Source organism: Geotrypetes seraphini, chromosome 13 (assembly GCF_902459505.1).
Source record: "Geotrypetes seraphini chromosome 13, aGeoSer1.1, whole genome shotgun sequence".
Taxonomy (NCBI): domain Eukaryota; kingdom Metazoa; phylum Chordata; class Amphibia; order Gymnophiona; family Dermophiidae; genus Geotrypetes; species Geotrypetes seraphini.
In genome coordinates this window covers 8,879,173-8,894,836 of record NC_047096.1, presented here as the reverse complement: position 1 = coordinate 8,894,836, position 15,664 = coordinate 8,879,173, and the positions used below count along the sequence as shown (strand labels likewise).

Below are 15,664 nucleotides of genomic sequence, written 5' to 3'. Positions count from 1 at the left end.
AGTTTTAATTGACTTTCTAAAAGTTGTTTTTTTGTTTGTTTGGGTTTTTTTTATTTTTATTATTTATAACTTTTTCACAAGTATAACAACTTGTTTAAAGAAATACAGAGCCATAATCCAATATGAAAATAAATCTAAGAAGTAACAACAATCTTATGGAAATAGCTCTTTCAAAGATCACAAACTCTTTCTTAGACTTTCCAAAAAGTTTGATAAGAAAATGCATTTGGAATTAATTTGGTTAAACATTCATTCCATTTGCCAGCCTGGGAATGATAATGTTCTGTCGAGAAATCTCTTGTAAATACAACCCTTCAAGGATGGGAAAGCAAACAAGTGAGCAGTAGGTGTGCAGGTTATGCCTGAAAATGTAAAATGATGTAATACTCTTCTCCCTCCGTATTCACGGTTTCAATTATTCACGGTTTTTAGCTTGCTGGCTCCTTCCCCCAAATTACATCAGCTTGCATAGAGAAATCGCCGATTCCAAGCATTTACAGAGAAAATCACCGATTCCCAGCACTTTCTTCACCGTGTTGGTTGGCAGGTAGGAAACAGAGGGTAGGAGTGAAGGGTCACTACTCGGACTGGAGAAGGGTCACGAGTGGTGTTCCACAGGGGTCAGGGATTGGACCGCTGCTATTCAATGTATTTACAAATGATCTAGAAACAGGGTCTAAGTGCGAAGTAATAAAATTCGCTGACGACACCAAACTATTTAATGGGGCTAGGACTAAAGACGACTACGAAGATTTACAAAGGGACCTGAACAAACTAGGGGAGTGGGTGACAAGATGGCAGATGAAGTTCAATGTAGAAAAATGTAAAGTCTTGCATGTAGGAAATAAAAATCCGAGGTACAACTACACGATGGGAGGGCTGGGTATGGGAGAAAGTAGCCTAGAGAAGGACTTGGGGGTACTGGTAGACAAGACAATGAAGGCGAACAGAATGCTAGGTATTATCAAGAAAGGTATTACAGCTAGAACGAAAAAAGTTATCCTGCCGTTGTATCGGGGGATGGTGCGCCCGCATCTGGAGTACTGCGTCCAATATTGATCGCCATACCTTAAGAAGGATATGGCGATACTCGAGAGGGTTCAGAAAAGAGCGACGAGATTGATAAAAGGTATGGAAAACCTTTCATATGCTGAAAGATTGGAGCAACTGGGGCTCTTTTCCCTGGAAAAGCGGAGGCTTAGAGGGGACATGATAGAGACTTACAAGATCATGAAGGGCATAGAGAAAGTGGAGAGGGACAGATTCTTCAAACTTTCGAAGACTACAAGAACGAGAGGGCATTTGGATAAATTAAGAGGAGACAGATTCAGAACCAATGCTAGGAAGTTCTTCTTCACCCAGAGGGTGGTGGACACCTGGAATGCGCTTCCAGAGGGCGTGGTAGGACAGAGTACGGTATTGGGTTACAAGAAAGGATTAGATGTTTTCCTGCAGGAAAAGGGGATTGAAGGATATAGATAAAGGATTAATATGCAGGTCCTGGACCAGATGGGCAGCCGCATGAGCGGACTGCTGGACATGATGGACCTCTGGTCCGACCCAGCAGAGGCACTGCTTATGTTCTTAGCCTCTCCTTCAGGAACAGGCCAGGTCTCCCACCATGTTATTCGCGGTTTCACCATATTCACAATGGTTTTTAATAGAAAACAGCAAATAACATATGAAAAGGTTATTTGCGGTTTTTCTGTATTTGCGGTTCTGTTAATCTCCTATCACAGCGAATACGGAGGGAGAAGTATAGATAAATCGGAGATGAACCTGCTAAAGTTTTAAAGCAGAGGCAAGCAAATTTGAAAATAACCCTTGTCTCTACAGGCAACCAATGTAGTTTTTTGTAATAAGGACTTACATGATCCGATTTCTTAAGACCATAGATAAGCCGAACTGCAGCATTCTGGACGATTCTCAGTCTCTTAATGGTTTTCTTAAAAGATCCCAAGGAGATTATAACATGCACCTCAACCCAATCCCTGGCTGCAATCAAATTTAGGCTAGTTATGGCAATCACCTCTTCTCCCTCTCCCAATCTCCCCAGGTCAGTGGATCACAAGCTTTCACCAGCATAAGGCAAAACCTGGAGGCACCAGCTAGAGCTAAATTCAATAAGTAACACTTTTTACAAGGATCAAAACAGCAAAGAACTCCAAAACACTTGCCTGCTTTCTAACCAAATTTTCCCATGCACTTCTGATTCTTATACGTCAATGTCTGTCAAGCTACAAAAGACACGCCTTCTGTTCATTTATATACTCCAGCTTTGCAAAAGATGTGTGTCCAGAACAGAGAGCATTGTGCATTATAAATCAAGCCCGTACTGCATTTAAGGAAGCAGGTATTGTAGCACTTTCTTCAGGTTTCAGACTCTATAACAAAACAACCAGTTTTAAATTTACACTATTTATTTAATTTGGTTTCTATCTCATTCTCACTACTGTTAAAGCCCCCAAAAAGTGTATATTGACAATAGTTCCTATAGTTCATTGAAACGGTCTCAAGGTTTTCAGAGTACCATACAAATTTCAGCTTTTACGAAGGTGCACTAAGTGTTTTAGCGCATGCATTGGATTAGCGCTTGGTATAGGGCGCGCTAGCCGAAAATCTACCGCCTGCTCAAAAGGAGGTGGTAGCGGCTAGCGCACTATTCCGCGCGTTAAGTCCCTAACGCGCCTTCGTAAAAGGAGCCCTAAGGAGTTTCTGGTGTAGCACTTTACTTGGCTAGGCACTTGAAAGCAGCAGCAATTTAGGCCTCCCACTTCCAAAACAATCCCAGATACATTTGGACTCAACTTTTACAAATCGTTAATACTGCTTTGTTAACTGTATTGCAAATACTCGGAGCAACTTTGTTTCCTTGCCAAAATACTACCCTACCTTTTGTCTCTCACCAATTCTGATAAAGGCTGGAATAAATATGCAACACTCAAGTCCCATATGACTGTGCTCCGATTTGACCTTGGTGACATATACTGTATGCACCAAGAGTTAGAACACCACTGATATTTGGAATGAGGTCAACCATAACCATAATATGACAAAACAGCACATAAGGGTGTGTGTACATCCCAAATGAACCCTAATAGCTACTCGTACATACTTGCATGACAAGACAATATGGGGCAACTTAATGAAGCCTATAAAATGTCTCATGATGGAAGATGTTAGACAAATTGTACAAAACTATCCATGTGCTACATGCACCACTCAACCTTGTCCTATTTCTCAAAGTCCACGCAAAACAAAATCATGATTCTTATGACCCAGAAGCTATTTACAGCTAACAGAAACCAAGTGTCTAAAACCAGAGCCTAGTTATTCTCAGAACTACTATGAAGAAACTAATTTTTCTAGATATCAAAACCATCAGATTTATAACAAGGAGCAAAGGGACACAAGTCTATTACAAGATGACCTTAGACGGCCATTCATTCACACAAAGAAAGCTTATATGTCTCACTTGAGTTGATACAAGAGGCTGGAGGAATGATATAGTTGCAGTAACCTAGGGACTGTTTTTTCATGCTATGTACCATCTGAGAGATTTCTGCTATGCTCCTTAATCCAGTATAGAAGTGAAGATTCAAGCCAACAGAAGCATGCTAGAGTTAACATCAGAAGGATAAAGGGGGAGGGGGGGGGGCAGGCGATGCAGTGGTAGGGGAAGTGATCTTCTAAACCCAAAACAGGCACCATCATTACCAGAGAACTCCACTCCTGACTCCCTCTGTTGCCAAAAGTATTGTGGTCCAATAAAGATGCATCAAGGCTTGAAAGGTGCCCATCATACTCAAAGCCAGGCAGCCACATCTTTGACTGGAACCTTCCCTCCCACCCCCACCCCCCACCCCTTCACAACTGGTTGCATCAGTGAGACCTTGTCAAATCAGACACTTTGAATTATAACCATACTTGGACTAGAGATTCCAGAGCTGATCTTTATCTAATCACATATAAGCCAGCATACACTCTGCAAACTTAAACTCAAAACCAAGTTTGATAATTCACATTCAAGGGCAAGGTTTCACAATTTAACAAAGAGCAGGGTTTCAGGTCTAAGACATTATGGATCTCCTCTGGAACCTTGCAGTAGCCATCAAATTGATGGAAACCCTAGTGTCCCTAAATATCCTGAGACCCTGAGAATAAATCAGTCTCTCTCAAACTCTGGACCAAGGCACAGTGGTGTGCCCTGAAGAGATTCCTGGTGTTCCATGAGAGATTCCAGAATTGTACTTGATTTTTAGAAATTCCCTTCATAAGTATACACTAGAATAGATGACATATACGTTGCATATGCAAGGCGGGAAACTGCACGGTAACACCAGGAAATTCTTTTTCACCGAAAGGGTGGTGGATCACTGGAATGGTCTTCCACTTCAGGTGATTGAGGCCAACAGCGTGCCTGATTTTAAGGCCAAATGGGATCGACACGTGGGTTCTATTCGCAAAGTAAAGGCAGGGGAGGGTCATTAGGGTGGGCAGACTGGATGGGCCTTGGCCCTTATCTGCCGTCGATTTCTATGTTTCTATGAGTCTGTTAATGTTATGAGCGTCTGTGTGCGTAAGGATAAAACTGCCCAGAGAAGCATCATTCTTTGATGTGATTGGTCCTTGAAAATTAATGGCAAGTAATTTTAGCTTCTTTTTTAAATTTTTTAACCTAGTTATCCTAACAAGAAACAAAGCAATCAAGCTTTATTACTGTTTTGATCTTCCTATCTTTGCAAACTTGGATTTTCAGCTCTGACAAAAATTAAATAAAAAAAAAAAGAGAACGACAGCAGATGGTGGATGATGAAATGCGTTTTTGCTTGTCGACTATCGAGTCACATTTTTAGTTCATTTGCACTCAAAAACAAGCACTACCATCCTGCTGATTAGCAATTCTACCTATTTTAGTTTCACCGTTGTTACAATTACTCATACATAGCTTAAAGAACTTGAAATAAATAACTCTCAAAATTAATTTTTTGCTGGTTTTTGCAATTTTATAATTTCAATTATAATGTGCCGCGAAAAACATTTGCTGTATTTAGTGTGCCAGAGCTAAAAAAAAAAAAAAAAAAAGATTTGAGAGACACTGGAATAAATCTAAATCCTCAGGGACAGGGCAGCAGATTAAGCTAAGGAAAACAAACCAACCATCTCTTTCATACTCAGGTAGGTCTGAAAAAGTTCCTACCTCTCACCCAGGCAGTCTTACTGCATTGAGATCAGCTCTTTTGCTTGACAGTGTCTTCAGGGATGCTTATTATGGAGTTTTATGGAGGCCAGCAACAATAGGCCATAGAACTCTTTGGGCTCCTTTTATCAAGGCGCGCTACGGGGGTTAGCGCGTCAGACATTTCATCATGCGCTAACCCCCGCGGCAGCCTAAAATCCTATCGCCTCATCAATGGAGGCGTTGGGTACTAGCGCAGCAGGCGGTTTAACGCACGGTATTCCGCGCGTTAAACCGCTACCACGCCTTTGTAAAAGGACCCCTTTGTTTTATACCAGTGTATCGCAAACTGTGTGCCGTGGCGAGATTCCGGGTGTGCCGCGAGAGGCACATCGTGTAGGTGACTCAGCCGGTGGCACCCCACAAGCATAGTCATTTCAGGGTTAAGTTTTGGAGGGCCTCTAAGCATGTGCTTGAGATCATGATGTCTGCATATGTGTGGAAACTCTACAGCCACGGCCCCAATTTAGTGTACCGTGGCTTGGAAAAGTTTGTGAAACACTGTTTTATAGGTTGTGGTATATAAAGGTTAACTGACAACAAAGGCTGAAGCTGGGGGGATTTAAAAAAAAATCAAGAAAGAATTTTGGAAATTTAAAAAAGATTGAGCCTATAAGACTAATGATAAATTAATGCAAAATAATAATGGAATGCAAACGCAGAACTTACCAAAACATCCTGGAAATATGGCCATTCATTTTTCCATGATAGGAAGATTTCAGTATGAATGTTGGATAGTGTAATGTACCCAAAAACGAGAAACCAAACATCTTAAAAAGGTAACTACCACCAACACCAATAGGAAAAACAGTGCTGAATTCAGTGTATTATCGGCATGGAAAATGCCAGCCAGTTTTTTTTAAATAGGGCAAGATTCTTAAGATGTATTGCATGGTGTTATCAGGTTTGTTCAGTTAAAAGCTATATGTTAGTCTCTCACTAGGGAATATAAATTTGGTATATTTCATTCATAGAATGCACTGGTTCCATAGTTATCGAATAAGAGGGTCGTCGACTATATCAGCTTTCTCTGAATTTGAGGACTTCAATCTGGAATTTGAGTTTGTTATTCCAAGCTTTTGATGAATTAGCCAATTATTTGCAACTAGTGTTTAAGCCCGTTACATTAACGGGTGATAGAATATATGCCTGTCTGTCTTTCTTTCTATGTCTCTCCCTGCCCCTTTCTTCCTATCTCCCACCCGCTGTCTGTCTTTCTTTCTGTCTCTGTCTCTGGCCTCCTTTGTCTGTCTATCTTTCTTTCTGTCTCTCTCCCTGCCCGCTGTCTTTCGTTCTTGTGCGCTGCCTGCCTGTCTGTCTCTCTCCATAGCCCCCTGCCTTTCTTTGATCATGAATCAAGCAGGTAGGAGTGCGCATGCGTGCTTAGGGTTTTATTATTAGTGATTTGCATTTTTTAAAACTCTTTTATGGGTGACTAATGTTGGGTTTTTTTTTAGCATTTCACATATTATACAGTCCAAAATAAGGTCACAGCACCTCTTGGCCACCTCTGCCCACCTTAATTCTTTATTTAATTTCACTACCAAAACATTTAAACTGCTTAAAATCTGTCTCCCCCCCCCAAAGCAAAGCAAGTTCGCTCCCTGGCCCCCTATCCCTCTCCCCCCTTACCTGTACTGCAGCAGCATTCCCTCCCCCTCCACTTCCCTGTGCAGTACACAGGGCCGGTTCTGAACATCAGGTGCCATGGGCAGTGCTCGGGGCTTTCCTCTTTGTTGGCTTGCTGGTCCTCGGAGCGGCATGCAGGGTTACTGGCGCAGCGGGGGATCCCCCGTTTTTGCAGCATCAGATCCGGTGCTTCAGCCGGCCATCTTAACCCCGTGTGCATCGTCGGCCTGGAGGAGCCAATCGGGGTGGGGCTCCCATGCGCGATTCCAAGGTCAGCTGCGTGGGAATTTAGGGGCATGTGTGGAGTAGGAGTGCGCATGTGCGCTTAGCGTTTTATTATATATGATGCCTTATCCCAGTAAATCAGAATCTTCCACTACAGGCAGTGCCTTAGGAACACAAAAAGGTTGGGGGTAAAATTGCTTCACAGAGGAAACATTAACTCTCCATCAGAAGCATCATTAGAAGTTCCCAGACTGTTTACTGAAACTACTCAACTGGCAGTTAAGGACTAATACGATAACCTACCTTGCCAGTGTGGAGGAGGGGAAGGGGCAGTACAGCAAACATCCAGCTGGCCAATTTAGTATCTGCTTGCACAAAACAAGGAAGCGTCCCATGTAGCCTGAGGTATATATAGGTTATCAGGTCCCTAGGATTCATCTCATAGGCATAGAGATCAGGTGAGATTACTTGAGGAACCAGGTAAGAAGGTGTGAGCAGATAAATAAAAGGGATCATCAAAACATTACCACAACTACAAATATTTCTGCTACAAGTGATCAACAATTTGAAATGGCTTCAGCCCCTCACAGAAAACATTTATGCACCACCCACTGCTTTCTTGCTATGTTATATAAACATGTTCATGTAAATTCTCTCCTTAGATTACATAATCATATATATAAAGACCTATTATGATTCTCTCTATGGGCGTACTTTATAGCACATACACAATCTCTGGAGCAAGTCAGAGAGCACTGTCCCTTATCTGTAAAGGGATATCAAAGCCAAACATTCTTCATATTCACACATCTTCTAGCAGCTCCTGCAAACATTCCACAGCCTAACAACATCTGAAAGGGAAAACCAGAGAAAAGTCCCTAGGCTCAGCTTGTACCCAGTACTGCTCAGAAGTTAAGGATCACATGCTTTCTGACACCTAGGAGCAAATTCCACAGTTTATTCTGCATGAAAGAGTTCTGAACCATCACATTTGAACTGTAATATCAACCCACTTTCTCCCTTCTCCCCATGACTTACCGCTTCACAATCTTTACAAGAAAACATGAACACATTCATGAGAAATTTTTTTGCAACAGGCACAGAATAGAAGCTCCTTAATACATCTGTCTCAGAATCATCAGTGTAAACTTTTTAACTTTATCTGAAGACAACTTTTTTTTACTTGCAACATCACAAGATGTTTTTTACTTGCAAATCACAATGCTGGGACAAACTAAGGATTTATATCTTCAGATGAGAACCTTGGCAGGGTTCCTCTAGTAGCCATCTACTCTGTTTTCATGTTTTTGAAAATTAAAAAAAAAGCCAGTACACAGAACAAACTGAACAGCATCTAAACACAATATTCTCAAGGCACTGTCTTATGAATCAATAACGATTCATAATAAATAGGTCACTTTGCTGGGTTTTCCCTTGCGCTAGCATGTCATGTTTACTTAGTAACTTACAGCCTCTTACGTTCGGAAGAACTTATACTTTTGGTACATCAGGGGACTGCCCGGCTGAATCAAGGTTATATTTCCACTCTGGAGAGACTATCTAAATTTCTCTTCACAGTGGCATTACAAAAAAAATGCTGTCAATCCAATCTTATACAGAAACTGCCAAGTCAGTAACAGTTTCATAATTTTGTAAACTATTAATGGTGCAGCTCTCTTGCAAGAATGCTTCTAACCACTATATTTTTTTCATTTAAGCACCAGAAAACACTCTGCCCCATCAATACCCTGAAACAAAAAGCTTTGATTTATTGATGTAATCTGGAGAGCACCGATATCCATAAAAAAGGCAGCCCTGTTAACAGCAATTATCCATATATCACTCTTTGGAGGTCTGAAATCTCCCAAACAAACCCCACACTTCTTGCGCCTTGGATCACCCACAGCAATAACTTCCCCCGTTTGCTCCTGATTCTTTTCCAGCAGCAACACCACCACCACTCACAGAGAGCCCTGGCCTACACCCTGTTCAAAACCCCCTTCTTCCACCTGTTGCTTTAATTCACTATCTTCACTGGCAGTAACCATCTGTTCCCCTAGAAGTATAACCCCCACGTATCCCAACTGTTCCTCTCATCTTGCCCAGCAGTAATTTCTCAAGACTCCCCTCGCTTAAAGCCTCAGATTCTCCTGCTCCCTCCTCTCCAAGCAAGAACTTCCAGGGACCCCCAGCAAAAACACCCTCTGCGTAAGTCCCCCAACCGTAGCCTCACCTGCTCCTCTTACCTTCCCCCCCCATGAGTTAATGCCAAAAGCCTTCCCAACATCCCTCCCTCTCCACCAAGCAAGAACTTCTAGGGACCACCAGCAGAAACTCCTCTGTGCAAGCCCCCCAACCGTTCCTCTTATCTTCTCCCCATGAGTTAATGTCAAAAGCTCCCCCAAGCAAGAACTTCCAGGGACACCCAGCAAAAACACCCTCTGCGTAAGTCCCCCAACCTGTTCCTCTTACCTTCCCCAATGAGTTAACGCCAAAAGCTTCCCCAACCTCTCTCCCCCTCCCCCAAACAAGAACCCCAACCATAGCCCCACCTGTTCCTTTTACCTTCCCCCCATGAGTTAACGCCAAAAGCGTCCCCAACCCCCCTCCCCCAAGCAAGAACTTCTGGGGACCACCATAAGAAACCCCACTGCGCAAAGCACCCAACCGTAGCCCCACCTGTTCCTCTTACCTTTCACCCATGAGTTAACGCCCAAAAGCAACCCTGACCCCCCTCCCCCTCCCCCAAGCAAGAACTTCCGGGGACCCCCCAGCAGAAACCTTTCTACATGCCCCCCAACCCCCACCTGTTCCTCTTACCTTCCCCCCCCCAATAAGCTAACGCCAAAAGCGTCCCCAACCCCCCCTCACCCAAGCAAGAACTTCCTGGGACCCCCCAGCAGAAACCTTTCTACACGCCTCCCAATCCCCACCTGTTCCTCTTACCTTCCCCCCCCATGAGCTAACGCCAAAAACGTCCCCAACCCCCCTCCCCCAAGCAAGAACTTCCTGGGACCCCCCAGCAGAAACCCCTCTATGCAAGCCCCACAACCCCCACCTGTTCCTCTTACCTTCCCCCATGAGTTAACGCCCAAAAGTGTCCCCAGCCCCTCTCCCCCTCCCCCAAGCAAGAACTTCCAGGGACCCCCCAGCAGAAACCCCTCTACGCGAGCCCCCCAACCCCCACCTGTTCCTCTTACCTTTCCCCCATGAGCTAACGCCAAAAGCGTCCCCGACCCCCCTCCCCCAAGCAAGAACTTCCAGGGACCCCCCAGCAGAAACCTTTCTACACGCCCCCCAACACCTACCTGTTCCTCTTACCTTCTCCCCCATGAGCTAACGCCAAAAGCGTCCCCTCTCCCCCTCCTCCAAGCAAGAACTTCCAGGGACCCCCCCAGCAGAAACCCCTCTACGCAAGACCCCCTCCCCCAACCAACCGTTCCTCCCCCTCCCCCTCCCCCAGCCCTGCGTTCTCACCGCCGGTGTGTTGTGACTTTCAGCCGCTGACGGGTGCTGCGGAGCGGACGAGCGTGGCTGCGGAGCCCCGAAGCAGGTTCATGATCCCGCGGGATGCAGCTGCGCCCTGGGCCCCCGCCCGGGCCTCCGTCTAACTCCGAGGCCGGCGAGAAGCAGGCGCCGCCAGGCCAGCCACCATCGCCGGCTCCGTCGTGGGGGGGGGGGGGCGCGCGCGGCCTGGTCTCCCTCGCCTCGGCCCCCGAAGGGGTGGGGTGGGGGGGGCAAAGCGCGACAACGAAAGACGGCGACGCCCGGGACCCCGGCTCTAGCGACCGCCGACCAGCGCCTGACTGAGCCGATGGCGCCACCTCGAGCGCGCTCCCGCAGCCGCGTCGCCGCCCCCGCCCACTGCCCTCCGGGGCAGCCAATCGCGAGCTCCGCTACGGGATGGCGTCGGAGGCGTAGGCATCGGCCAATCGCGCGAGCCGGCTGTAGGCGAGGGAGGAGGAGAACCTCGGTCGCCATCTTTGTGCGGGGCAGAGTGTTGTTTGGGCGGGCGGGCGGGCGACGCAAGTTGATGCCCTTTTTAAACATGGACGCTTGTTGGAAGACAAAGGGCCCGATTGCTGCTGTTTGCATTTTGTAACTAAGGAAAAGAAAAAAAAAAAAACAGAGGAGAGGAATAGCTCTTGCCATAAACTGGAGAGACTAGGGTTCACTTCCCTAATGTTGGCCAAAGTAATGAGAATAAATATGCTTTTATTTTAATACTTAAGTAAAAGTACAGTGAAAAACTCATTAATATAAGGTACTTCAGTGCCAAAAAAGTTATTATTTCTTGGAAATCAGAAGAAACCAGAAAGATACCACAAAGACAAGCAAAATTTTTCAGTGATAGAAAAAAAAAAGAAAAAGATCACAGATGAACTGAATGTTTCAACCACAAGTTTGTCAAGACAAAGAAAAATATGTCAGAAAATTGAATTGATAAACGGAAAATCTAGATTACCATAGCAAGGTGTTAAGAGATTGCAGCAGAAATTCCATCCTCAATTGGGGATGCGTAAAAACGCCAATGAATATGCATTGAAAGCAGTGCATGCAAATAGATCTCATGCATATTCATTGAGGAAATCCTGAAAACCCGACTGGACTGCGGCCCTCGAGGACCGACATTGGACACCCCTGCAAGAGTTGGGGGGGAGCAGCAGTGAATGAGAGGCAGTGATTTGATGTAAAACAGGTCTAAGCCAGCTCCAGTCCTGAGAAGTCCAAAGGTAGGTCTGGTTTTCCAGAGAACGTGAAGATACAAACTTTAACTGGACTGAAGCACTTTAATGTAACTTAATTCCTGGAGTTTAGCTGATCATTTACTCCATCTAGCAAACAGGGTGACGATAAAGGAAGAACTGTCCATCAAGCCTCCTGGCTTCAGATTTATGGCATGTAGGAACTTCTGAATTGACGTCAGATCTTTCAGTGGTTCATTACTTGTTTGGAATGATTAAGCCTGAAAACAACTGGAAAACAGTTACCTTTATACTTATGCTGTATATTTAGAAGTAATAATGAAGACATCTTTTCCACCATCATATTATTATTATTGTTATTATCATTCATTTCGGTTTCTGTCCCAGAGGTTCTAGGACAGTCATTTGGGTCAGAGCCAATATCTCCAGATGGGCTAGTTTTGCACATTGCACGATAGGTGTGAATCTGACTCCTCGTTTGGTTTGTTGGACATGATCCCATTTTGAGATTAACCCTTAGCATTCATCTGACCACTTGTATGGTGCTAACCACAGCCTCCTTCGGATCCCGACCACATTTGAGACACAGGGGAGAAGCAACACCACCAAATTTAAATAGTTGAGCTTGGGTGATATACCCTCTATACAAAATACGAGCATAACATTCCTGCAACACGGCTCCTCGGATTAAACGCGGCAAGCCCGCCAGATTCCGGGAAACCTCCCAAGAAGCAAGGTCCAGATGGAGTTCCGAGGCCCAGCTATCCCGAACCCCCAGACAGTTCCTAGGAGCCTCAAAAGGAAGCAAAGCCCGATATGCTTAATGCAATTTAAAAAAAAGCTTATCAAAGGGCAGACTCGGGCATCTTGCAATACAATAAACACAAATCAAAATCAATTTCAAGATAGAAATTTCTTAAATAAAAACGTTTTTAAAAGCTTCCTAAAAACCACACAATGAACTTCTGATCTAAATAAAAATGGTAAATCATTTCAGGTTAGACGTGCCTGATGATAAAAGGATGCATTCCATTGTGTAAGTGACCTAATTTGTTTTGGGGAGGGAAATTGAAGGTAAAACTGCTTCCTTAAAGCATGTCCTGATCTACCATAAGGAGAATAATTCCAGCAGATAATGATGGTCCTTGACCAAAATATTAAAAGCCGTCACACAAAGCTTAAAATGTATTCTTGTGCATATTGGCAACCAGTGTAATTTAATAATATATGATGTAATTCTGTCATATTTAGAGAAGATCGCCCTAACTGCAGTATTCTGTACTGTCTGTAGTCTCTTCAACAGCCCCTTTGCACATCATTAGGCTTTAGGTGCATCCATTTAGGCCAAGGAAACCCAGGCCTGAACATCTGCCTAAGGGCTAGATGTACAAAACACGATCGTTAAGACCGTGTGAGTTGCTGTTGGCCGATTTTTTGGCCAACTCTGGAACAGCAATTAATGTTTCTACAAGTTTCCATGTAAATGATTTGCATGAACATTCGCCATAATCCCATCTGGTCAATAGCTGTGAGAGCAACTTTGACACAAGTGCAAAGATGGTTTGGGGAAGCCCCAAGCAGCCTCCCGCCACTCAGCAGTTGGGGCTTTTTTCTTTTTTTATGGCACAGATGTTTGGAGAAATGTCCTCTCTCTTGCCTCTATGAACCTCCCTGACACTGTTCCCCCTGCAAGGACCCCCGAACTGACACCCCCTCTCTCCTTCCCCAAAAATCAGCAGGAGGGTTGCCCACTCCCATCTGATCTCAGGTGCACCACTACAAAATGGTGGGCCTTCCCCTGTCTGGTGCATCCTAGGATGCATGGGGAGGGGGGGGGCCTAAAGCCCTGATTGACTCAGATGCTTAAGAACCCTCCTGCTGGAGGGTGGAGGTTCGGGGGTGTTCAGGGGGGTATCCAGTTTCAGGAGGGAGTGGGCATCCCTCCTGACAATTTTTTTTTAGGATGGGGAGAAGGGATAGAGGGTTCAGTTGGGGGGGCATGGCAGGAGGGGGTCAGTTTGGAGGTATTAGTTTGCATCAGCAGGAGGGAGTGGGCATCCCTCTTGCCAATTTTTGTGGAAGGGGAGGGGTTGGTTTTGGGAGTCCTTGCGGGGGTAGGGGGGGGTCAGTGCGGGGGAGGTTCGTGATAGCATGAGGGAGTGGGTATCCTTACTGATTTTTTTATAACAGGGTTGTACATTGGGTGGGGGGAAGAGTCATCGGCACAGCATGTTTTTCTTTTATGGGCACAACTTCTCTGCCCATAGAAAAAAAAAAAAAGCAAAACAGGCAGACACGTCAGGTTTTCCGGGTTGGTAGTACTGATCCTATTCTGGCATGCAAATGAAGTCATTAATATTAAAACCAGCCATCCGATCGATGGCCCAACCTTGCATGCCAGATTTGGAGAATATATGACTGTACAGAAAACCAAGTGGTGAGCTGTTTTGAGCACAGGATCAGCAAATTCGATTGGTCACTGAACCAGTCAAATTGGTTTAGCGACGATCGTTAGACTGTAGTGCATCTAGCCCTACATTCTGTGTGGTTTAGGCATATTCTATCTACACCACAGGTGTCAAAGTCGGTCCTCGAGGGCCGGAATCCAGTCGGGTTTTCAGGATTTCCCCAATGAATATGCATGAGATCTATGTGCATGCACTGCTTTCAATGCATATTCATTGGGGAAATCCTGAAAACCCGACTGGATTACGGCCCTCGAGGAGGGACTTTGACACCCCTGATCTACACCAATATGACTGACTTTTTTACAATGCCCAAGATCTGCCAGCCATGTCCCCTTTTGAAATTCGCACACTAGAACTGATATGCATCACTTTATAGAATGCACCTACCAAGTAGTTTCAATTATCATAACTTATGATGTATTAATGGCCAATTATTGGCACTGAGTGGTCTTGTTATATAATTAAGTTGTGCATGCAAATCACTGTGCACACCGATTTGCGCTCGTAATGTATGGCACCATAAACAGAATTTGGGGGTTAAGCCCATATTCTAATGAGGGTTAGTAAAAGGGACCTTAAGTTTGTACCTATGGCATTAGAGCAGGGGTAAGGAACTCCGGTCCTCGAGAGCCGTATTCCAGTCGGGTTTTCAGGATTTCCCCAATGAATATGCATGAGATCTATTTGCATGCACTGCTTTCAATGCATATTCATTGGGGAAATCCTGGAAACCCGACTGGAATACGGCTCTCGAGGACCGGAGTTCCCTACCCCTGCATTAGAGGGTTAATGGGATCTAGACTGGATGGACCCTTTAGGTCAGGGGTAGGGAACTCCGGTCCTCGAGAGCCGTATTCCAGTCGGGTTTTCAGGATTTCCCCAATGAATATGCATTGAAAGCAGTGCATGCAAATAGATCTCATGCATATTCATTGGGGAAATCCTGAAAACCCGACTGGAATACGGCTCTCGAGGACCGGAGTTCCCTACCCCTGCTTTAGGTCTTTATCTGCCATCATTTACTGTAATACACACTTCTGGGACCTCAGGGAAGGACTTCATATGTATTTGTGCAGAGGAAGGGGGAAGTGACAGATTTGAAAGGCAACTGTACCTCCTTGGGGGCTTTTGATTGCTTTAATTGAGGCCACCACTTCTAAACAGAATGGGGAGGGAAGACCCAAAGAGTCACAAAGAACTGAAAAGTCACAGGAACTGCAGATTTGCCTAAACCAACAATTACCAAGCAGGCCTGGGCACATACATGAAATCATCCCAGAGCTATTAATTATCTTCCTGCAGGCAGGCATTCACCAAATTAACAGAAAAAAAGAAGGCTTAATTATTGTTTACTGGTTTATGGGTCACAGATGGGTTCAGGCAAACACTGACCTTTC

At 44.8% G+C, this 15,664-nt stretch overlaps 1 protein-coding gene across 7 annotated transcripts in view; it reads right to left on the bottom strand.

Annotated features, from left to right (window-relative positions):
* Positions 1–10,975, bottom strand: part of HIPK1 (homeodomain interacting protein kinase 1) — a 96,058-nt gene extending 85,083 nt beyond the window's left edge. For all 7 annotated transcript variants that reach the window (XR_004536745.1, XM_033917790.1, XM_033917792.1 and 4 more), the window contains exon 1: positions 10,571–10,975. The gene's annotated coding sequence lies outside the window, so the exon portion shown is untranslated. The remainder of the gene's footprint in view (positions 1–10,570) is intronic.
* Between the last annotated feature and the right edge of the window lie 4,689 nt (positions 10,976–15,664).